Source organism: Saccopteryx bilineata, chromosome 3 (genome assembly GCF_036850765.1).
Source record: "Saccopteryx bilineata isolate mSacBil1 chromosome 3, mSacBil1_pri_phased_curated, whole genome shotgun sequence".
NCBI lineage: Eukaryota > Metazoa > Chordata > Mammalia > Chiroptera > Emballonuridae > Saccopteryx > Saccopteryx bilineata.
The window spans coordinates 34158044-34182444 of NC_089492.1; the positions used below are offsets into that span (position 1 = coordinate 34158044).

A 24401-nucleotide genomic window follows, 5' to 3' on the forward strand; every position below is an offset into this window, starting at 1 on the left:
TGATGCTTTATCCACTGCGCCACCACAGGTCAGGCCAGATTAAATGAGAAAACATGTTGAATAGCTCTGATGGGTCAGGCACTGCATTAGGCCTAGTCTTGACTAAGATGGAAGCTGTTCCTGCCATCATGCTGCTGCAGGGGTCCCCAAACTTTTTACACAGGAGGCCAGTTTACTGTCCCTCAGACCATTGGAAGGCCGCCACATACAGTGCTTCTCTCACTGACCACCAATGAAAGAGGTGCCCTTCCGGAAGTGCGGCAGGGGGCTGGATAAATGGCCTCAGGTGGCTGCAAGTGGCCCACGGGCCGTAGTTTGGGGATGCCTGGAAGCCTTAGAGTCTAGGAGGGGGTTTCAATCCAGTTTTGGTATAGACTGTCCTGTGGACGGTTTTGTCTAAGCAGAACTGAAGGCTGAATAGGGGTTAGGCCAGAAGGGTGCTCTTGCAGAGGGAACAGCAAGTGCAGTGTGCCCTGGGGCAGAGGGGGTTGTGTCCAGGAGTGAGGCCATCAAAAACCACATAAACCATTCTTAGAAGGACTGGTTAGGAAGCTGTTTTATTAATTCAAATGCAAAATCTTGGTGCTCTAAATGGGAGACAAAGCAGGGAGCAATCAATGGATGTGAACAGAATTGATGGGATTTTGCATTTCATTGGATGTAGTGGGTTCCTTCAGCATGGATTCAACAACCAGTTCCTTGCAGGACCTTGTCTGATTTACTTATCAACCGCTGAGTCAAATGTCCTTCAGACTTCCCTGGACCTATCCATCCTCATCCACCCCAGAGGCCAAGTTGCGTTTTGCCTGGGGCCGGGGGCAGTAGCGCTATCCCTTGGAATGTGCTTGGGGTAGCCCAGGGCCATTCTTGTTTTAGAAAAGTCAGGAGTTTAAAAAAAGAGCTGTCAGCACTTGAGGATTTGTGAGGTGATTACCTGGTGAGTAGACTCTTCCCCTTTCTCTAAAAGCCTGCTTTGTAATCAGTGCAGTAGCCTAACAAAAAGGGTGGGAGAGGGAACTTCACCCAACATAGCTGCTGCCATGCAGTCATTTGAGCTGAGCCAACGGAGGAGAAGAGGAGAGCCATGGTAGGGAAGGGCCCAAGCCATAAGCCAAAACCATCCTCTCCCTCAGAGTGCTTTTTCTAATCATGCTTTGGAGTCTTTGACACTAAAGTTTGTTTAAAAGCCCTGATCCTTTACCAACAAACGGCAAGTGATGGCAGTGAGAAGTGGGAGGGGCAGGGGAGGAGCCTAGAAGCTAAGACGGTGCGTGCACAGAGAACTACTGTGGTGTGTGAGGAGACTGCGGTCCCCTTCACAGTGTCGAGAACAAGTAGAGAACGCCAGGTTATTCTCAAGTTACTTTCAGACCATCAGGAATACCATTCTGAAACAGGGACACCTGGGTCACTAATAAGTTTTATACCAACAACAGCAACAAAAATAGCTGACATGAAATGCATATTATGTGCAAGGTCCCATACCAGGCAGAGAAATTTATCTTTTATTCCACACAGTGAGACTATCAGGGAACTAGGGCAATTGTTACCATTGTGCAGATAAGGAAGTCAGGCTCAGAAGGCTGATGTAACCAGGGGGAAAACATGAAAAGTAGAACCTTAGGGGGTGGATAGAAACTGATAGTTAACAATGTAGTATTTTGGGAAGTTTTGTGTTTGGTAATGGGAAAATAATGCTAATCAGGAATGTTGTGTAAATACCGTTTAATACTTATTTTAAAGCAACCACCCAGTGGTCTACATGTCCCCAGCGATCTTCAGAGAGGAAAAGGTGCTCATTCATCCAGTTTAACTGCCAAAGGCCCTGTCAGTACCTATTGTCCCTTTATGGGGGATCGTGGCAGCCCAGACGACAGCCAGGCTGACTTCTGGGTGGCTCCGCTCCTTAAACCCATGCACTCCAGACTTTGCTCCCCCTAAAGTGAGCCGCCGGTGAGAAGGTTGCCAGCAGGCCTGCAGACTGCCCAACTCCACCATCCCAGACCAGGGGAAAGTGTTTCTGGGGAGCCAGCCTGGCCTGTTTGGCACTGGTGGACAAGTCTGAGCTGGATGAACAAGCAGGAAGTGCCAGTTCCTGCACTGCACGCGGTGAAGAACCTGTCCGGCCAACGGAGACGCCGCCCCCCCTCCCCCCGCCCGGAACAAACTGGCCCGACAGCCCCGCCCACCCGCGGAAACCTGCTGGGGAGCTCCTGTTCTCTGCCTGAATTTTTGTAATTCTGTCATTTGAACAGTCTTGAAGCACCGTCTGGTGACACTTGTCCGGCAATGATTTTGCTAGCCCACGATGTTCACCAACTCCCGCAGTCCCTTAACTGAGGAACCCGCTGCATTGAGGGGCATCTGGCACCGCAGGCCCCGTCTCTGGGCCTCAGGTCCTCTGCCTGTAAAGTGAAATACTCAGATCCAGCGAGCCTAGAGTTTTGATTCTGAATTCATTATCAGTGGAATAAAAAGGACAGTCCGCGCTACCAGAACAATTTAAATATTCACCACTCCCAGTTAAGAAGTAAGAACTCACTACAGGAAGTATGGAGGGAAAACGAAGGCCAACATGGATATCCTGTATCCTAACCAGGGGTCCCAACAGGGGAAGCCCAGGGCTTTCTGGACTTCAGGAAGTCCCTAGACCTGGTAACAGAATCACAGCAGGCCCGCGGCTGACCCAGGGTGCTCCCAGCAGCCCCAGATCACTAGGGTGAAGGAGCAGCAGCACTCCAGCGACAGGACCCCCGCTTGGAAAGGCTTAGTGACAGGAAAGAATATGGAGGGATGCTGACAGAGACCCTTACGACCAGTGCCACCCCCTTTCTTCTCGCTCTCTCTTTCTCTGTTTTTTCCCCACTGGGTAAAGTTTATTGTGAATCCTCAAGAGGTGAGGACGGGGCGGGCGGCCAGGCAGGGAGAGGAGCTCGTGCAGGCTCCGGAGGCCGAGTCCGAAGGCGCAGAGCCGCCCTCGACGTCAGTGCTCTGTGGTTTCACCGACCTTGCTCAGGCCACCACCACTGGCCTTGGCAGCCAGGCCCTCCTCCTCCCGACGGGGCGCTGGCTCTGCCCCGTGTTCCTGGCTGAGCCCAGCACTGTGTGCCTGTCCTCCCCCAGCTCCTGGCGCCACCTCAGCTCCCCTGCGATCCCATCCGAGCGCGATCCTGCTTCACCGCACAGAGGGCCTCCCCCTCTGCATAGCGTTTGGGCTCCACTTCACTGATCTGAATGTTGAGGGTTTCGGCATAGAGGCACAGGGCGGCCCGGTCCCTCTCTGATATTCAGGGAGATGTGTTTGGTATTGAAGTTCTTAATCGTGGCTCAGGAGGCCTGTTCAGCTTCCGAGCCAGGCCAAGGGGCTGGTGGGAACGCTTCACAACCATGGCGATAGGTCAATGGGGCAGTCATCTTCCATTGTGGCCAGGACCCACCCCACAAGCCTCCATTTCTCATCCTCAGTGAGGTAGGAGAGTGGGGCCAGGAGAGGCATGGTGGAAGTAGTATTTCATCTGCTGGTTCTCAGGCAGGCATAGGAGGCTGCCGTGCTGCGTGTTCACCAGGGACTCGGGCTGCAGGGAGGAGCCTCCTTTCTGCTCTTTACCAAAGCAGGGAAGCGGAGGCCCAAACGGTTTATGTGACTTGCTCAAGGTCTTACCTATAACAGGTTTGGGGCTGAGTTCCATAGACTACAGTCTCCACTGCCAGCTCATGCCTGCAAGGAGAGGGGGGGATTTTCACCTGTGAGTCACCTCTGTTTTATCCCCCCCAGGGAATTCATTCTCCAGTTGGTCAGGGCAGACAGCCCGTGATTTCCATGAGTGATTTATGCCGGTGGATTTCACTGCAGCAGCTCTGGCTACCCCAATTTAGGCCTTCCGGTTATCTTGACTCACCGTGGTGTGCTAGCTCAGAAACCCCAAACAGCGCACGATCAGCTTTACTGTCCGTGATAAGAGAGAAAAAGAACCCCTGTGCCCATTAAAAAGTCATCATTCGGATTTAAATCAACCTTGGTTAAAATAATCAAGAGACCTCAGGAACTATGGAAAGGTCAAAGGTTGGCAGGTTTAGGGTTTCGTGGGAACATGCGCGTGTTTGGACCAGACCCAAGTGCCTGGTTGACCTGTTTGACAGGTAACAATTAGAGAGTAGGAGCTTGCCTGGCTGGAATGTGGCTGCAGAGGCCCGCACGAAGGATCTGGTTTACCTGCTCGGCAGGTGGGGCCTGCTGAGTCCGACAGGCATCTGCACGCACAGCATTCCAGAGAATCGGTTTTCTTTTAAAGACGCAGCGATGACTGCAGGGCACAAAAGGGTTGGGTTGAGCCCTGGCTGGAAGCCATTAGCTATTTGCAAGGTAAAGAAGAAAAATAAATAGTTCCCTCTAGACAGCTCAAGGAAGAAACTGAAAAGGTATTCAGAAATGTTTTTCCTTTTAATGTCTAAAATGAACATGTGCTCCGTGTCTCAAGACCTGAGAAACCCCAGACCGGTACAAAATGCCAAAGATAATAGAAGTGAAGAGTCGCTTCCCCCTCCCCGACTTCTGTTTCTTTTTCTTTTTAAAGAGGTCATACTATTATTATTATTGAGAGCAAAAGATAGGCTCCTTGAAGGATGCGGTCTGGCTTGAGACAGTCTAGAGATGTTTGCTATTTTTCTGAGCATAACTGCAGGAGACACCCAGAAAAGCAAATTTCTGGGGTAATTTTCCCCTCAATAGAAAGCAATTTACATTTAAAATAATAGAAGGAAATGAAGATAATATTATATATAATGTACAATATAATGGAAAGTCTACATAGACCTGCATACATGACATGATTTCCTTTTCGTTCAAAGGGGTTTTTGGTAAGAGCCTTTCAATTTCTGTGTGTCATATTTATCATTGATGAGTAGGGAGAGAATCAAGCCAGGGAGATTGGGACCTGAAAATTACAAAGTTATAAGGAACATTTTGTTAAAACAAACTCAAAACTCTTTGAAATATTTCAAGTAGTTAATTTTTCAAAAATGTACAAGTTAGTTTTCTAAAAAATAAAATCTCTTTCGCAGTGTCTCTCTTCATTGCAGAAATTACGTAAGTCACTTCCAAATAAATGATAGGTGCTTCCCGTTCTTCTGTGTGTTCTCAAAACTCTGAGGCCCCAGGAGACAGTCCCAGGGTACAAGTCAGCGAGCTGTCGGTGGTGAAGTAGGAGAGGCAGGGGAGAACTGGCAGCTGGTGATTACACTGAAAGCAACTTACCAGTTCAAAGAGTTAATTATAGTGAAGGAGAGGATCTTAAAATTCAATTGGCAGAAGCAAACAAGCAAACAAAAACTTAGCTGTCTCATTGTGGACTATTGCTGGTGGTAAAACAGCTGCTAACGTGGCAATTTAACTCTTTAGGCATTTGTGCAATATTATTTTGACTGGTTACTTGCTAGAACTGATAAAAAAAAATCAGTAATAATGAAGATTATTTTGACTGGTTACTTACTAGAACTGATAAAAAATCAGTAATAATGAAAAGTCAGAATAACAATTTACAGTTACTGAACCCTTACTATGAGCTATGTCCTGTGCCAAAGGTCAACATTTTCTCATTGAATCCCCACAACAATCTCAAGACAAGAATAATCGATCATGATCTCCATTTTAACAACAAGGGGATTGAGACACAGAGAAGTTCCAGAACTTACCTAAAATACTGGTAGTGGGATTCAGCTGGTTTGCACTGGTTTGACAGAACCAATATGTAAGTTTTGGTTGAGTTTGGTAAACCAATTGTTAAAATGGCATTGTAATCCAGGTTCTATCTAAGGTGGGTCCCTGAGTAGCTGCCCAATACAGAAATCACAAATTTACATTCCTTACTCTTTTTAAATGTTCATCTGTGCAACAGCGTATTCTAAGTGCCCGTAGTAGTGTTTATTCTGTCTATAGGTAAAGGAATGGGATCCTACTCCTACAGTGAAAACATGGTTATGGATAAATCACACAGCTGATGATGATTGGATAAAAGCAAAGAAAATTGCAAGTGAGGACACCAATCAAGAAGCAATATGGAAATATCTTAACAGTTTTATTGTTTTTTTGTCGGGTATTATTTATTATTTTTTCATTAATATTTTAAAACTCTTTCTTATAATATAATCTAGTTTTGTGTACTGTTCTTATTTAAATATTAAATGCAAGAAACAATAAACTACCTTTCGGAATTTTTTTTTTTTTTTTTTTTTTTTTACTTAAAATGTTCATTAGGGCAGAGAACCGGTTGTTAAATTATTTGAATCCCACCACTGGATCATACTGTTGTTAAGTGACAGAGCTAGGCTCCAAACCCAGGCAGTTCATTCATTCATTCAGTTTGGAACTTCTGTTCTGAGACAGGCATAGTTCCTGGGGTTCACAAGACCCTGGTGAACTCTTAGAGTTGGTCTTTTATGGACAAATTAGACTTCACAGAGTCTAATCATTGTTTCTGACTCCTACACCTGCACTCTCAATTATCTGCCAGATCAGCAATTTTCAAGTGGTATGCTGCAAGACTTTTAAAACATGCAGTACCTGACTATTTAGTCAGGGCACTGACCTCTTTTTCTTTAGATTGTCAAACAAAAAAAATGACAACAGCCAACTCAACAATAGCCATTTAGTGTGCATGAATCAAAATTACACCTATATTTTGGTCCCATTGGCAAAAAATATGGTATATTTTTTGTTGTCCTGCAGAATTTTAGTGATTTATTTATGTGAGCCATGGGATAAAAAAGGTAGAAAATCACTACTCTGGATGGCCTCTCAGTGGTGCACACACTTTAAAAGCTGCCAGGGTCTCTGACACCAGCGTTTTGCAGAGACCACAACCTTCACCTCTGCCACTTCCTTGCTGTGCTGAGAAACCCTCACTAGCAGTGTCTGAGTGTGGCAAAGGACAGTGGCCATTATCTAGGGTATATACTCATGTTTACTCCAGGCCTGCTTTGTTTTATGTGCCCAATAACTGTGGGACAGTAAACTCAAATTTGTAAGTCCTGTGAGCAGAGATATGAAAGGTGTGAGAAGCTGCTTTGATTACTAGGTGTCTTATAAATAAGAAATATTTGTGTGTTGATTTTTATCTCTTCATAATTAAATGTTGACCTTTACCTGTTCTGACATAATGACTGCTTTTTGAGAATACTGAAAAAAAACCCTCGCAAAATTAGTTTGCAGCTCTGGCCGGTTGGCTCAGTGGTAGAGCGTCGGCCTGAAGTGTAGGGGTCCCTGGTTTGATTCCTGGCCAGGGCACACAAGAGAAGCGCCCATCTGCTTCTCCACCCCTCCCCCTCTCCTTCCTCTCTGTCTCTCTCTTCCCCTCCCGCAGCGAGGCTCCATTAGAGCAAAGATGGCCCGGGTGCTGGGGATGGCTCCTTGGCCTCTGCTCCAGGCGCTAGAGTGGCTCTGGTCGCGACAGAGCGACGCCCCGGAGGGGCAGAGCATCGCCTCCTGGTGGGCAGAGCGTCACCCCCTGGTGGGCGTGCCAGGTGGATCCTGGTCAGGCGCATGCGGGAGTCTGTCTGACTGTCTCTCCCCATTTTCAGCTTCGGAAAAAATACAAAAAAAAAAAAAAATTAGTTTGCACTTTACCTACCCAAAAAGAAGCCCCTGAAAGCAGTTTCCTTCCTTGTAGCATTACACATATCCCTACAAGGTCATTTTTATTTCCCAACTGACTATATGTTTTTTTGTTAGTGATTGTAAATCCTGAACCTTGTGTTCTTTAACCAATCTGTGTCTTGTGTGCCTTTGTGCAAACTCTGAAGGACAGACATGGCTTCTCTGGCAATGACCCATATTTAGCAGCCATGGAAAGGCTGAACGGCCACTTACTTGGGGTAGAGTAATAATAATAAATGATAATAGTAGTAAATATACAGAGGACCTTTTATGTACAGGCTAGACACTATGCCAAACACTTTACATGCATTATCTCATTTAATAATTACTGTGTCCATTATGCATAATCAAAACATTGTAATCTTATAATTAAAAATATAACCCTGGCAGGTTAGCTCAGTGGTAGAGCGTTAGGCTAGCATGTGGATGTCCCAGGTTCGATTTCCAGTTAGGGCACACAAGAGAAGCGACCATTTGCTTCTCCACCCCTCCTCCTTTTCCCTCTCTCTATCTCTCTCTTCCCCTCCCACAGTCATGGCTTGGTTAGAGCAAGTTGGCCCTGGGCACTAAGGATGGCTCTATGGCTTGCCTCAGGCACTAAAATAGCTTGGTTGCTAAACCAAGGAGCAACAGCCCCAGATGGACAGAACATCAACCCATAGGAGGCTTGCCAGGTGGATCCTGGTCAGGGCGCCTAAGAGAGTCTGTCCTTCTGCCTTCCCTCTTCTCACTTAAGGAAAAATATAAATAAATAAATAACTTAAGAACAACAAAAAGAATTACTGTGGCTTTAAATGTGAGTTATGACTGCAGGTAACAGGAAAGAAAGCCTGCTCACAGAGAAGACACAATTTTGCTGAGGTCGCACAGCTAACAAATGGCAAAGCTAAGAAGTAGAATTAGACCTATCGGGCACTAAGAGCCTGCATCAGACGGAGGTGGAAATGAATGACCATTTGGTCTTTAAGGTTTTGTGATTCTGAGATATTCTGCTCTCCTGTGCTTTGAAAAAAGCATATCAGAAGTATTACCTTGGGTTCCTGTGGTCATCATGCTTTAAGTGGGAAAATAAATAATCAGAAGCAGGTTTTAAGGAGAATAACCAAAGTGGGGAGAAACTCAAACCATGTCACGTGAGGAAGAGTTTAAGGAGCCAGAAATATTTCTATACCTATTCAAAAAAAAATAGTCTTCTAGTTGGAAAACTAGGACCAGTAAGAGGAAGTTGAAAGGAAACAGATTTTAAAAACATTTTCATTTATTGATTTTTTTTTTTTTTTTTAGAGAGAGAAAGAGAAAGACAGGAAGGGAGAGAAATGAGAAGCATCAACTCATAGTTGTGGCACCTTAGTTGTTCATTGATTGCTTTTCATACATGCCTTGACCAGGGGGCTCAAATCGAGCCAGTGACCCTTTGCTTGGGGTTTTGAACCTCGGACCTTAGCATTCCAGGTTGGCACTCTATCCGCTGTACCACCACTGGTCAGGTTAGAATTTTTTTTTTCCAGGGAGAGAGGAAGGAAGAGAGAGAGAGAAAGAGAGAAAGTTGTTCCACTTATCCATGCATTCTTGGGTTGATTCTTGTATATACCCTGACCAGGGATCAAACCTGTAACCTTGATGTACTGGGATGATGGTCTAGTTAACTTAACTACCCAGCTAGGACAGAGGGAAACAAATTTTTACTGTATATAAAGACAAGTTTGTTTCACTCAAACAGGAAAACAATGGAAAGGATTTTGGATGCCAGTTCCCATGTGAGAAACATTTTTTGTTTTTGCTTTCCAGAGTCCATTCCCTTTTATTCTGAAAGCCACAGACTGCTTTCCGCTAAGGGAAATATCACTTTCCCATTGAGAGCCATCTTGGTGGGACAGTCAGTCAAGTTGTACTGGTCCACTCCTGGCCAAGAGTTGAGTATGTGACCCAGTTGTTCCAGTCAGATTCTTTTTCTCAGGACACTCTATCCTGAGCTGAATAACATGAGGGTAGGAAAATGGCTGGAGTTGGTTGATTTGTCCCTGAGCAGAGTCCTGACCTACTTGAATATTGGCTTTTGTTCCTGGATCTTGAACTTCCTACAGTAGGAGTAATGTCAAAAAACATTAGAGAGCCTGACTAGGTGGTGGCACAGTGGAGAGTGGAGAGAGTATCGAATTGGGATGCAAAAGACCCAGGTTCAAAACCCCAAGGTCGCCAGCTTCAGCACGGGCTCATCCGGCTTGATCAGAGGCTCACCAGCTTGAACGCAGGGTCACTGGCTTGAGTGTGGGATCATAGACATGACCCCAATGGTCGCTGGCTTGAGCCCAAAGGTTGCTGGATTGAAGCCCAAGGTCACCAGCTTGAGCAAGGGGTCACTCATTCTGCTGTAGCCCCTCGGTCAAGGCACATATGAGAAAGCAATCAATGAATAAGCAATCAATGAACAACTAAGATACCGCAACAAAGAATTGATGCTTCTCATCTCTCTCCCTTCCTGTCTGTCTGTCTCTATCTGTCCCTCTCTGTGACTCTCTCTGTCTCAGTCAAAAAACAAAAAACAAACAAACAAAAAAAAATAGGAAAAAGCTTCTTACCTGTGAGGAGGCCAAAGTACAAGAAATGTTCTTATATATTAAACATGCCCTTCATGCTATATTTTTTCACCATTTGATTCCAATCTTTAAAGAGAATCATCAAAGAGTACATCTCCAACCTAAGTTTCTTACAATGTATCTTAACCTTGAAGAACAGAATTATTGCTATCCTTTTTCTTATCTTCAACATTCTCTCAATTCTGTGAACTACTTATGTCTTCCCAATAAGCTCTATTTTTTTTAAGTTAATAAGAATGTTTTTCTAAGGTGAGCAAAAAGTCTAACTGACACAACCATTAACTAGATGCATGACTGTGATCGTGGGAAACAATGTGACCTCTTTGAGCCCTGCTTTCTTCATTTAAAAAAATTCCAGTAAGTTTAGAATATAAGACAGTATCTGTAAAGAGAAAGACATATAGTAGGTGCTCAGTGAGTACTGGTTCTCTTCTTTTTCTCCTCTAAAACAGTGATTTTCTGTTTTAAGAGAAATTAAGAAAGATAATGTATGCAAGGCAGCTAACATAATGCCTAGCACCATATAGTAAGTGCTTAGTAAGTGGTAGCTATGATTTTATTATAATTTTTTGTTACTGAAAGTAAGTCAGGATTGGGAAATCATTGGCCAGCAATATCTAGAAGTAATGCAATCATGAGCTGAGTGGTTAGATGTAATGCCTTGTTTCTTTCCTACACTGAGAGTCTGAGAGTCTGTGTTAGAGTGATTTAGCATTGTCTATAAGGATGTGTAGCTCTTTTAAAGCAAAATGACAGAGGCCAGAGTCTTGGTACAAGGACTGAACATGCTTGGGTACATCCCCTGGAATAATGTCCAAGCCAACACTGAGGAGGGGGTCACTAACCAAGCTGCCCTTAAGGAGAACTCTGGTGGTCACCCAGGTTAGCATTCATAAGGTCCAGCTCTCTCAGAGCTTCTACCACAGTTTTGCCTTAGTCAGAATGAGACTCACTCAAGCTGTTCTAGAGATAATGGGGTTTTCTGAAAGGACACTTATGAAAGAGGTCCCTGGAAGAGCCAAGGAATACAGCCTCTGAAAAGGCAGGAATCACAGCAGCTTTGGGATATGCTCTTCTCACATTCCCAACTCTCCTCCTCACAGCGAAGTCTGTCTCTGATTGTTGCCTCTTCTGTCTTCTTCTTTGCCAGATGGATATCTCTGCTGTTTTGTCTACACCTGGGCCACAATGACCATGCCATCCCCAAATCTGCATGATCTCTCAGGTCCAGCCACCAGAACTCATTTTTCTTTGGGCATCTTTTCCTAAAACTCCAGAAAAGAATTGGACTGGCTTAGCTGTTGAACCAGGCTGTCACACACTAGGGATGAAAGGACCATTTTTGAGATTCATGTCCTCATGAGATGCAATTAGACAGGTTTACTGGGTCTGCTGCCCACTCAGCAGGAGATGTGAACTGTTCAGAAAATGTTAAAGATATCTGACAAAAAGCATCTAACTGTGATGATAAAAAAATATAAGATGCATTCTTATACATTAAACATCCCTTTCAAGATATATTTCCTACCATGTTCTTCTAGTTTTAAAAGAGAATCTCTCCTGACCTGTGGTGGCTCAGTGGATAAAGCGTCGACCTGGAATGCTGAGGTTGTCGGTTAGAGGCACCGGGCTTACCTGGTCAAGATACGTATGAGAAACAACTATGAGTTGTTTCCTTCCTCCCCCCTTTCTCTCTGCTCTCTCTAGAAATCAATAAATAAAATCTTAAGAAAAAAAAGAACTTTAAAAAGAGGATCTCCAAGGATTGTATCTCAAACCCAGATTTCTGAAGCTGCAGTCTGCTCTTGAAGAAACGCTATGAGAACATGGAAATATCCCTTCTATGGTGGATGTTGACTTGAAGCAACTGAGTCTTCAAATAGGTTGTGTAGAATTCTTGAGCTAAGACCGAAGTGTTTCAATTGAAAGGCTCTGGTTCTCGTTTGAATGAGAGGTAGAAGGAGAACCCCAGGCCATGGAGTGGGAAGAAGATGACAATACGAAATGAAGGGAGTTGAACAAGAAAGCTGGGTAGGGAAAAGAGAGGTCAGATGGGAACTGTAGTGAGAGGAAAGACAGCTAAGATCAGAAACCAGACAAAAACTGCTGCTTCCACTTTGGGCCAGAACTTGTAGAATGAACCTAGAGGAAGAATACAGAGAATCAGGTAGAATGAGAGCGCTGGGCTGGGTGAGGGCTCAGCCCCGGCGACTGTGTTGAGTGCCAGCTATGAACAAGGCACGCAATTTCCCTCCGAGGCTTGTGTGCTGACCTTGTAAGACTCTAACTGTCAACATGTATTGAGTTTAAACACTTGTAAGTTCTTACCTACAGTGGTCTCATGGCCTCTGACTAAAGGGCAGTTCAGGAAATAAAAGGGAGAATATATTTCTATCACTACCTAAGTGTCCTAAACTATATTTAACACAAGGGAGAGGGGAAATTCTAGAAGAGCCTTTGGACATAATGTTTCCTGGGGCATTTTGAAAGCCAACCTAGGGATTGCCCTGTAATTTGTTGCAGGCTCATGTACCATTCACATGTCTGTGAGATCCAACCCCAGGGTTGGACTTTCATCTTTCCAATTTGCTTTGGGATGCTCCTTTCTTTGACAACACATCTCCAAGAAAATATTACCAAAGTCTCTCTGCAGGAGTGGGAGGTTTAATGGATTACCCATGGGGCTCCAGGGACTGGGCTAAGAAGAGGATTCTGGGCCCAGAGTTTTGGGCCCATACGTGACTAATCTGAGGATTAATGCTTGATCCTCCTTTAAGGGCAAGAGGATGGTGAGGGTAGGGTTAAGCCTCTGCTTGTTGATTACAAATGTTTCAGATACAAATCTTTAAGGTAGGAACTTTGCGAACAGCAAAAATTACCACAGGAAAGCTCTACAAAAAGCCTTACCTCAACTCATTACTCAGCTCTGCAAACTTGGAGGACTTAATGAGACATTTTAAAGAAAGGAGTTACTTAAAGGCTAAGGATACATGGGAGCAGCTGAGATTGGGCAATGAGAAACCCAAGTTGCCCTTTCAGGATGTTATTCACCCTATAAAAACAGAGTGTATTTGTTCACAGTAAACATGTCAGAACAGCAGCTGTATAGGACAAGTATAGACTGGTTGCTGTCCAATCTGCCAATTTCCAGATAAAAGACCAGGATCTGATAAGTGACTAATTACCATTGGAACATTTGCGGCAGGATCTTTTCTAGTTTATCATCTCAGTGTCAAACATGTGAGGGTATCAAAAATAGTTCAAAACAACTTCTGTTCTCATGATGTATTTATAATATTTATCTAAAAGGGGTGGGGTGGGGGGTCCTGCTTGTTGGCAACCCTGAACCACTAAAATCCCATGACCAGTTGAACATACAGTAGATGAGATCCCATAACTTGTCCTAATACTTGCTTGTAAGATAGGGTAAGGCCAGATGCCTGAACTATAAATAAAAACATTTTTGTCCTACTCATGAGCTGATTTCATCTTTATCCAGCACGCCAATCCTAATGCATCTATTAAAAGGAGAGAATTATTCTAGTTCAGCATGTCCCACACTTCAACAACTTGTGTACTGCGTCATGATTTTTGCCATAGTATCATAAGGTCTATAATATTATTTACTGATTTTTTTTTCCATTTAAACAAGTCACTTTTTTGTGGTAGTTGGTTTTACCCAAGTAGAGTATTTCTGAGTAAAATTTGTCCTTTCCAAATCAGTTTTAGCTGTGAACTTATAGCTTTTATGGGCTATAAGTTTTTCTCTAATATCAATTTAAATAAATATGTAAATATTAAAGGAAAAAAGAATTGGCTAAAAAAAAATAGCTAAAAACATTTTGTGTAACCTTCAGTGGTGTCCAGACCACAGTTTGGGAAATACTACCCAGCCACGAAGAATGCTAGGTGTGACTAAAACTGCCCAATTCACCAATGGATGGGGGCAATCAGTTCTAACACTCTCATTAATTGGCTTGACTCATCCTGGGTTCATCACTTCATTCCCTACAACTTTACTTCCTCATCTACGGAAGTTGGACTAAATAGGCTCTGATTTCCTTTCTGTCTCTAAGGATCTGCAGTTTTTCAAGACTGTATGGTAGGGCCCAGCAGCTGGCACGTAAGAAAAAGGAAGTTGGAAGGTGGCTTTGAAGGATTGCTGACTTAACCCCTTCTGACACCTCAACTCCTCGGAAATGGTTTTTGGGAAAAGGAGAAACTTATTTGATTACTCTATACTTACGAGCTCAGTGATAATAAGTAATAAGAACAATAAGACATAATTAATAATGGGTTATCAGTCTAACTAAGTAATGGCAAGTCAGCAAACCTCACTGAGCCTTTGTTTGTAAAAGACGGAGTTTGAACTGGATGATTTCTGAAACTTCTCCAGCTCTGAAATTCTTTGATTGTATAATTTCAACTTTTATGTTTTAAACAAAAGAAGTGCTAGACTTTAAATTTGATAGAATGACTTCAAAAATCTGGCAATAGAAGACAAGAATTAAGTTATTTTTTAGGCCAATCAGCTATTACATTTTTACAAGTGTAATTTTTGTTAAATTTTGGAATTATGATATAATCCATGGTACAACTTAATCTAAATGTCACATGTCTATGTTATTCATTACTTCATTTATTTACTTGGTCACTTTTACTTCAAACATGCACTATACACCTATTATTATGTGCCAGGTAGTGAAACATGATGATTAAGAGTATAATTCAAGAAGGCAAAATAACTTGGGATTGAATCTCATCTCCACTACACATTAGCTCTAAATCTTGGTTCCTTTATCTATAAACCAGAAATGACAATATATTGATCATAATTATAGGGTTATTTTTTATTTTTATTTTTGCATTTTTCCAAAGCTAGAAACGGAGAGGCAGTCAGATAGACTCCCGCATGCGCCCGACCGGGATCCACTTGGCATGCCCACCAGGGGGCGATGCTCTGCCCATCTGGGGTGTCGCTCTGCTGCATCCAGAGCCATTCCAGCGCCTGAGGCAGAGGCCACAGAGCCATCCTCAGCGCCCGAGCCATCTTTGCTCCAATGGAGCCTCGGCTGCGGGAAGGGAAGAGAGAGACAGAGAGGAAGGAGAGGGGGAGGGATGGAGGAGCAGATGGGCGCTTCTCCTGTGTGCCCTGGCCGGGAATTGAACCCAGGACTCCTGAAAGCCAGGCCGACTCTCTACCACTGAGCCAACCGGCCAGGGCCTATAGGGTTATTTAAGATTAAAAAAGATATTCGGTAGAAACTCAAGTGCCCAAATGTAGAAAGCACTCAGTAAAAGGTAGATGTTATCATCTTCTTCATCACCATTGTTATAGGCTGAATTGTGTCCTCCCCCCAAATTCATATGTTGAAGTCCTAACCCCCAGTATTTCAGATCTAGACTGTATTTGAAGATAGAGCCTTTAAAGAGGTAATTAAGGTAAAATGAAGTTGTATAGGTGAGCCCAGGCCCAATATGACTGACGTCTTTATAGAAAGAGGAGATTGAGGCACAGAGGGAAACCATGTGAAGACAGAAGGAAAAGTGGGCCATCTACAAGCCAAAGAGAAAGGCCTCAGAAGAAACCAACCCTGATGACACCTTGATCTTGGATTTTTACCTCCAGAACTGTGAGAAAATAAATTTCTGTTGCTTAAGCCACACAGTCTGTGGTATTTGTCACAGCAGCCCTCGCAGATTAACTGAGTCATTATTCCCCTACCAACATCACCATGTGCTGAGATTCAAGGGTGACTATGCCGTAACTTTTCTTTCAATGAATTCACGATCTAATAGAGGGAGACAAGCACATGGGCAAATATACTTTATGATACAGGCTGATAAGAACAAACACATAGGTCTGTACCCATTAGAGCACAGGAGACAGAATGCCTTACTATGTGGTGGGGGGAGGTATTGAAAGAGAAGTAAAGGGGAAAAAGGGAAAAGGTTATAAAGGATATCAATTCTAAAAAGCTCAAGGAAGGTCACATACGGTAGAATTTTTGTGTAACAAGGATGTTCTTCAGGATTTGTTATGTAAGAAATATTTGTTCTGTAACATGGGATCTCGCTTGTTTGTGATGAAGAGAAAAGTCAGTCCTAACCAAAACCAGGTGAGAGAGATGTTATATAGGTCAGCTGGGTAATCTGGTACCTGGAAATTCATTTCTACTGTCCAGATCACTTAAAGATAGCACATTTTGGCCCACCAGAAGTATTTAGCAGGCCTGTGTATTTTGTTTGGGAGCTAAGGTAATATGACACCTCAGCTTTAGCTCAGAATGGATAAGACAGGGGTCGGGAACCTATGGCTCATGAGCCAGATGTGGCTCTTTTGATGGCTGCATCTGGCTCGCAGACAAATCTTTAATAAAAATAATAATAACATTAAAAATATAAAACATTCTCATGTATTACAATCCATTCATTTACTACCGCTCATGTTCATGGTTGCAGGTGGCTAGAGCCAATCACAGCTGTCCTCTGGGACAACACCAAATTTTTATTGGATAATGCGTAACGTACACAAGTCGGTATGGCTCTCACAGAATTACATTTTAAAATATGTGGTGTTCATGGCTCTCTCAGCCAAAAAGGTTCCAGACCCCTGGGATAAGAGGACAATAGCCATGGGGGAGAAATAACCTAATTCTGAGAAGGTGGTTAAAATGTAATCCATTTATTCTGGTGTGTTCTATGTGGGGATTTGGAATATATAAAAATATGATATTAATAGACTTCACGTCAAGCCCTTATTATAAATTCAAAAACATTATGTCTTTCAATGAACTGGAAGAAGCATGCTGAGGAAGGTAACATTATTCTCTGCTTATTTCATGGATTATTGAGTATTAATGAGCTAATTAATATCGGTGAAGCTCTCTAGCAATGCAGAGGGAAAGAGCTGGAAACTAGGAGGTATTATTATCTTCTCCTCCACCCCCTGCAAAGCTCAACGACCAAACATGAGGCAGTCTGTCTCTGCTTTTTATCTTTTTTATAGAACAACAACAACAAAAAAAATGATTTAAGCATATTTTGTTAAAAGACAGAAAGGAATTCCCCATTTTACTAATATAACTTCTGTTACTCTGTAGTTTCTTCATCTTTATTTTGACTCATCCTTGGTTGTAATTATTTGCGTACTTCGTATTTTAAATACTTATGTCTTTTGGATTAGCTTTTTGTTTGTTTGTTTTAACTTAACATGTCATATCATTTGTTCATGTTGCTTACAGAATCTTCATAACAATTTTTAAAGTATTCTGTTGTTGTATAATTTACATGCCATAAAGTCTATCCATTTTAGTGTATGATTCTAGAGTTTTTAGTAAATTTATAGAGTTGTGCAACCATAGCTAACATCCAGTTTTCGAACCTCTCCTTCGCTCATGAAATTCCCTTGTGTCCATTGGTAGTTTCCGGTTTCATCCCTGCCCCAGAAAACCACAGAGCTGCTCTCTGTTCTGGATTTGTATTTCCTAGAATTTTAATGTAAAGTCGTATCTGGTTTATTTCAATTACTAACTTGTTTTCGAGGCCTATCCACATTGTAGGGTATATTAGTGTCTTGCATCTTTGTATTGCTGAATGATATCCTATTGTATAGAAGATATACCATATTTTGTTTATCCACTCACCAGGTGATGGACTTTTGTATTGCTTCCAATTTTTGGCTGTTTTGAATACTGCTGCTATGAACAAAAGTCTTTGTATAGACATGTTTTCACTTTTCTTGCAGATAACTAAGAGTGAAATTGCTTAGTCATATAGTAACTTGGTATTTTACTTTTTAAAGAAAACTACCAAACTGTTCCAAAGTGGCTGCATCATTCTACATTCCTTTCCTACATACAGCAATGTATGTAGATTCCAATATCTCCACATCTGGTCCAACACTTGTTATTGTCTTTCTTTTTTATTATAGTGTTTAAAGTGGGAGGGATGTGGTATTTTATTGGTTTTAATAGACATTTTCCTAATAACTAATGATGTGGAATGTGATTTTCATGTATATTATTAGTCTTTTATATATCTTCTTTGGTGAAATGACTATTCAAATCTTTTCGCCTGTTTTTAAATCAGTTTGTTTGACTTGTTACTGAGTTGTAAGAGATTTTTGTAAATTCTGGATTTATGTCCTTTGTTAGATTCATATTTTGAAAATATTTTCTCCCAGTCCATGACTTTTCATTGTCTTAATTATTTTATTTTATTTTATTTTTTTACAGAGACAGAGAGAGAGTCAGAGACAAAGATAGATAGAGACAGACAGACAGGAACAGAGAGAGATGAGAAGCATCAATCATCAGTTTTTTGTTGCGATACCTTAGTTGTTCATTGACTGCTTTCTCATATGTGCCTTGACTATGGGACTACAGCAGACTGAGTAACCCCTTGCTCAAGCCAGCGACCTTGGGTCCAAGCAGGTGACCCTTGCTCAAATCAGATGAGCCTGGCCTGACCAGGTGGTGGCACAGTGGATAGAGCATCGGACTGGGATGCAGAGGACCCAGGTTCAAGACCTTGAGGTTGCCAGCTTGAGCGAGGGCTCATCTAGTTTGAGCAAAGCTCACAAACTTGGACCCAAGGTCACTGGCTCGAGCAAGGGGTTACTCGGTCTGCTGTAGCCCCACGGTCAAGGCACATATGAGAAAGCAATCAATGAACAACTAAGGTGTCACAACGAAAAACTGATGATTGATGCTTCTCATCTCTCTCTGTTCCTGTCTGTCTGTCCCTATCTATCCCTCTCTCTGACTCTCTGTCTCTGTAAAAAAAAATTAAAATTAAAATTAAAAAATTAAGAAATTAAAAAAAAATCAGATGAGCCTGTGCTCAAGCTGGTGACCTCGGGGTCTCGAACCTGGTCCTCGGCATCTCAGTCCCACGCGCTATCCACTGCGCCACCGCCTGGTCAGGTGTCTTAATATTTTTATTTTTATTTATTTTTTTATTTTATTTATTGATTTTTTTAGAGAGAGAGGAGTGAGAGAGAGAGACAGAGAGAGAGAGAAGGGGGAGGAGCAGGAAGCATCAACTCCCATATGTGCCTTGACCAGGCAAGCCCAAGGTTTCGAACCGGCGACCTCAGTGTTCCAGGTCGACGCTTTATCCCACTGCGCCACCACAGGTCAGGCCAATATTTTTATTTTTAAGAAGAAAAGTTTTTCATTTAATGAAGTCTAACTATCAATGTTTTTTCTTTTCACATCATGCTCTTGGTATCGTACCTAAAAATCTGCATTATTGAAAGTCACAAAGATTTTCTCCTCACTGTATCCTAAATTTTTTTAGTTTTAGTTCTTATGTATAGGCCTATGTAAAAATACTTTTTAAAATTCATTTTAGTGGGGGAGGGAGAGAAAGAGAGAGGAAAAGAAGGAGGGGAGGAGCAGGAAGCATCAATTCCCATATGTGCCTTGACCACAGAAGCCCAGGGTTTCAAACTGGCGACCTCAACATTCCAGGTCAATGCTTTAGTCACTGCACCACCACAGGTCAGGCCTAAGTTGTTTTTGTTTTAACATAGATATCCATTGTCCTACCATCATTTTTTTAAAAGACTATCCTTTCCCCATTATATTGCCTTGAACCCTTTGTCAAAAATCAATTGATCATAACTGTAACAGTTTATTTGGAGGCTCTCAATTTCCATTCACTCATGTCTATCTTTATGCTAATACCATACTGTTTTGATTCTGTAGCCTAATCATAAGTCTTGAAATCAGGTGTAAAATTCTCCAATTTTGCCCTTTTTAAAAATTCTTCTGACAAGTCATTGTAACAATTAAAAAATATTTACAGATTTTAGAGAGGGTGGAAAGGAGACAGAGAGAAAAAGAGAGAGAGAAACATCAATCTGTTCTTATATGTGCCCTGATCAGGGATTGAACCTGGAACCTTTGTGCACTGGGACAATGCTGAGTCTAACCAACCAAGCCATCCAACTAGGGTGTAACAATTTTCAATGGTGCAGAAGAGTCATTAAAATGGATGTTTAATAATAAATACACTTCAGCCTGACCTGTGGTGGTGCAGTGGATGAAGTGTCGACCTGGAATGCTGAGGTCGCCGGTTCAAAACCCTGGGCTTACCTGGTCAAGGCACATATGGGAGTTGATGCTTCCTGCTCTTCCCCCTGCCTTTCTCTCTCTCTCTCTCTCTCTTCCCCCACCTCTCTAAAATTAAAATAAATAATAAAAAAATTTTTAATTAAAAAAAAAATAATAAATGTACTTTATCACTTTTAACACCACAAAAGATTATTCCAGTCTTTTTCTTTCTTTTGTTACTCACTTTGCAAAGAACATCCTTATGCTTATATCTCTTGTTTCTCTTGGTTGTATAATTTCTTTTATTATTATTATTTTTTTAACTTATTGATTTGAGAGAGAGAGGAAGGGGGAGAATGAGAAAGACAGATAGACAAAAACATTGATATATTCCTGTAAGTGCCCTGACCAGGGATCAAACCTACAACCTCTGTGTATTGATTGGGAAGATGCTCTAACCAACTGAGCTCTCTGGCCAGGGCACATTGTATAATTTCTTAAGGTGAATTCCTGGGAAGAGGATTACTGTAGCAAAGGCTATAAAGGTATGTGCCCACTGGTTTGATATAAAAGGGGATAACCTTGACAGGTAGGGCAGTGGTTTTCACACTGAAGGGCTAACATTTTTTAAAGCAGTCAACGAGGTACCCGGCATTATGCTAAATGCTTTATACTCATTTCAATGAAGCCTTACAACTGCACTTAGACTAGATGTGATCATCTCTGTTTAACAGGAGAAGAGACAGGGTTCAGGCACACGTCCTGATCTGACCAGCAGGTAGATGATAGAGCCAAGACTGCGGCTCAGGAAGTCTCCCTGACTTATTATTTTGTTTTATGTTACATTTTGAGTCTGACATCTTTTCAGAAGGCTCAGTGCTGGGTGTTGGCACTCTCCATTGACACTCTCGGCCTGTACTTCTTTTTCTGCACTCCCTCCCACCCAGGAGCTCTCCAGACCCAAACCAAGGACCCAGCATGTCCCACTCAGTTGGCCTGGAGTGTGGACTGAGAGGAAGACCTCCGGATGGGTGACAGAGCGTGCACAACAGTGGCCTGTCCTGCAGAACAAAGCGCGTGTCTTGGCCAGGAGGGGAGATACCAGCACCACTGTCCTCCTGGCTCAAAGGAGCACACACAAAGCAGCGGGGCCCTGCCTGGGAGCCTGCAGCTCAGAGTAATGGAGACGCTGAGCTCTGCCGAGCAGGCCCCACGCAGGTGCCCAGGCCAGGAGGGTTTGGGCGTCTGCTTTGTCCAGGCGGGAATTTGGGCTGCCTGGCCCAGGCTCGGCCCACTCTCAGTCAAAAGCTGGCATTGATGAGGGCAGTGGGTCCTGTTTCATCCCAGGACTGTGCCCTGAAACAGCACGAAGCTGAATGTAGCTCTTCCTTCCCTGGGGAGATGCTGAGAGTGCACAAAGTAAAGTGCACTGCCCCCACCCCTCGCCAACCACGGCTGGCAGAGCTAACCCTACCCTCCAGTCCGTAGTTCAGACATTTCCTCTGCCCCAAATGACCCACCTACCCACCTCCCTATCTGCCTTCCTTCTAAGACCAGCTTAAATCCTCTTTCAATCTTATCTAAGTCTAAATCTACAGCAATGGCCACCGCATGCTGGGCACATGTCCTTGGTGTCGCTGTTGAGTCAGCGCCCCTTCCTCAGTGTCCTCTTTTTTTTTTTTTACAGAGACAGAGAGAGAGGGATAGACAGGGACAGACAGACAGACAGGAATGGAGAGATGAGAAGCATCAATCATCAGTTTTTCGTTGCTCATTGCGACACCTTAGTTGTTCATTGATTGCCTTCTCATATGCGCCTTGACCGTGGGCCTTCAGCAGACCGAGTAACCCCTTGCTCGAGCCAGCGACCTTGAGTTCAAGCTGGTGAGCTTTTGCTCAAACCAGATGAGCCCTCGCTCAAGCTGGCAACCTTGGGGTCTTGAACCTGGGTCTTCCGCATCCCAGTCCGACGCTCTATCCACTGCGCCACCACCTGGTCAGGCCTCAGTGTCCTCTTAGCACTTCGCCTCTGTGTCTCTATCCAGTTCTCACACCACTGGGCGTCACGCTGCTCCCGCTCTGGTGCTGAACTCTGGATCTTCTCTTATTCTTGATTCTTCTGTCTTCCAGTCTCTGCTGATTCTGGATCTCCTGGTTTTTATTTAACCACAGATTCTTTTGTTGTTTTTCTCATCATCTCCCTATAACTAGGGGATCTTGGCATGTGCTTCGGGAAACACTGCTATACTTGTACCTCAGCCTGGAGATCTGACTCCGATGATGATCGGCTCCCCTGACACATGGCTTGACTTTGGCATTATTACCCATAGGCAAACCGAGGCTCTGACCTGCAGCCACACAACCTCTGCAGCAAGCACTGCTTCCTTTCCTTAAATACCTATTTTAGTTGTAAGTGGCTGTTGCTACAGATGAAACTACCTCATGGTGGAGGAGGTATAGTTGTGATGGTTTGATGGGGCAGGGGACGGGGAATAGGTTCCTCTGAACTTTTTGGAAATGCACTTCTTTCAGAGGGTATTGAGAACAAGGATTAGGGCTCAAATTCAGCGGCTGCCCTACAACTCATCCTAGAGCAGCGGGATTGCGACCCACAGGTTGAGAACTGCTGGCCTAGAGGCTGGCCAAAAGAGGGACTGGGCTGAGCATACACACCTGCTGACCACTGAGCTTTGGACATTGCTACCGTGGCTTCCTTCTGTAGCTCTCTCCCAACTCCGTTCCCTTCCCATCTCTTCACTCCTCAGTCTCCTTGGCTACCTCCTCTTTTCCTGCCCACTTCTTATATACGGGTGTTCCCTAGAGTCCCCTCCGTCATTCTTTCCTGCATTGGCCTACTCTGTGATCTTATTCTACCCTCTAAATGTAACTCGCACACATATGTCGAGGATTCCCTAACCCACCCCCAGCTCAGCCTTCACCTGGCGTTCCAGGTCTGTATGTAGGTCATCAGCTGTGTCCTATTTCTCCTCTCTCATCCACCTGGGGAAACAAACGTGACCAAACAATCTAATTCTCACTGGTTAGAGATGGACTATGGGTAGTGAGAACAGAATGATACTGTGACTCATCCATCTACCCACCCCCTCCATGAGTACCATGCTCCTGCTGGAGGCTAAGTACTAGATTAGACACCAGGACAGAAGAAAAGTAATACACGGTGCCCACTGTCAAGAGCCCCGATCTGTGCAAGACATAGAAAGATGACATATGATAGAATGTGGTAAGCACAACACCTGACATTTATAAATGAAGTAAAATGGGCACCAGATGTGGGAATTACTAACTCTGCCTGTGGAAGGCTCCATGGACAAAGTGCCTGGAGAAATTCCTGCAGGTCTCTGAGTTTTTATGTATGTGGGTATTGTTGCACATATAGATAGGTGCTCAGTAAATATTTAGCACCTGTGAGGGTGGAAGCCAATAGCCGCGCTAAGAATGGTAGAGCAGTAAGAGAGGAAGCCAGGATCATAGCTGATATTGTGGAACAACCATCCTGAGCCTAAACTTCAGACTTCTGTTACATGAGAGAAAACCCACTCACTCTCTCTTTAAAGTCCTTGTAAAAACTTTTCTTGCCACTTACTTAACAGAATTCTTAAATCATATGGAAAGAATCATAGATTCTTTTCAGCTGAACTGTTGTTATAAACCTTGGGCTCTGTTGGTTGGAGGTGGACTTGGACCCCCATCAGCCTCCCTACCCTGTGACTGTCCCCACTACGCTTCTGCAGATCCCTAAGGCTCCAGGGAGAGAGTCTGCCGACCACTGTGTCCCATCTTTATAGTAGTAGAGGTAGAGAAGCCCTGAGAAATTCCAGTACTTTGTCCACTCTTGCAGGAGGTGACAGCCCCTTTGGACTAAAAGCCTCCACAGGACTCCTCTTTCCTCTCCCTCCATGCCAAATGCCACCCTGGGGCTGCTGGATCCATGGCCCACGTGCTCCACCCTTCTCTTTCCACAGAGCTGTCAGTTGAGAGACTTCAGGTGACACTGGGTAAGGACTTGCCTTGCCCTGGTTTACACTCGCACAGGGATTCAAACACATCATGGCACAGTGGAAATGAGAGCTT

General features: G+C 43.5%; 1 pseudogene; it reads right to left on the bottom strand.

Annotated features, from left to right (window-relative positions):
• Window positions 1–2889: 2889 nt before the first annotated feature.
• LOC136329751 (N-alpha-acetyltransferase 10 pseudogene) lies at window positions 2890–3689 on the bottom strand (annotated as a pseudogene).
• Window positions 3690–24401: the final 20712 nt, after the last annotated feature.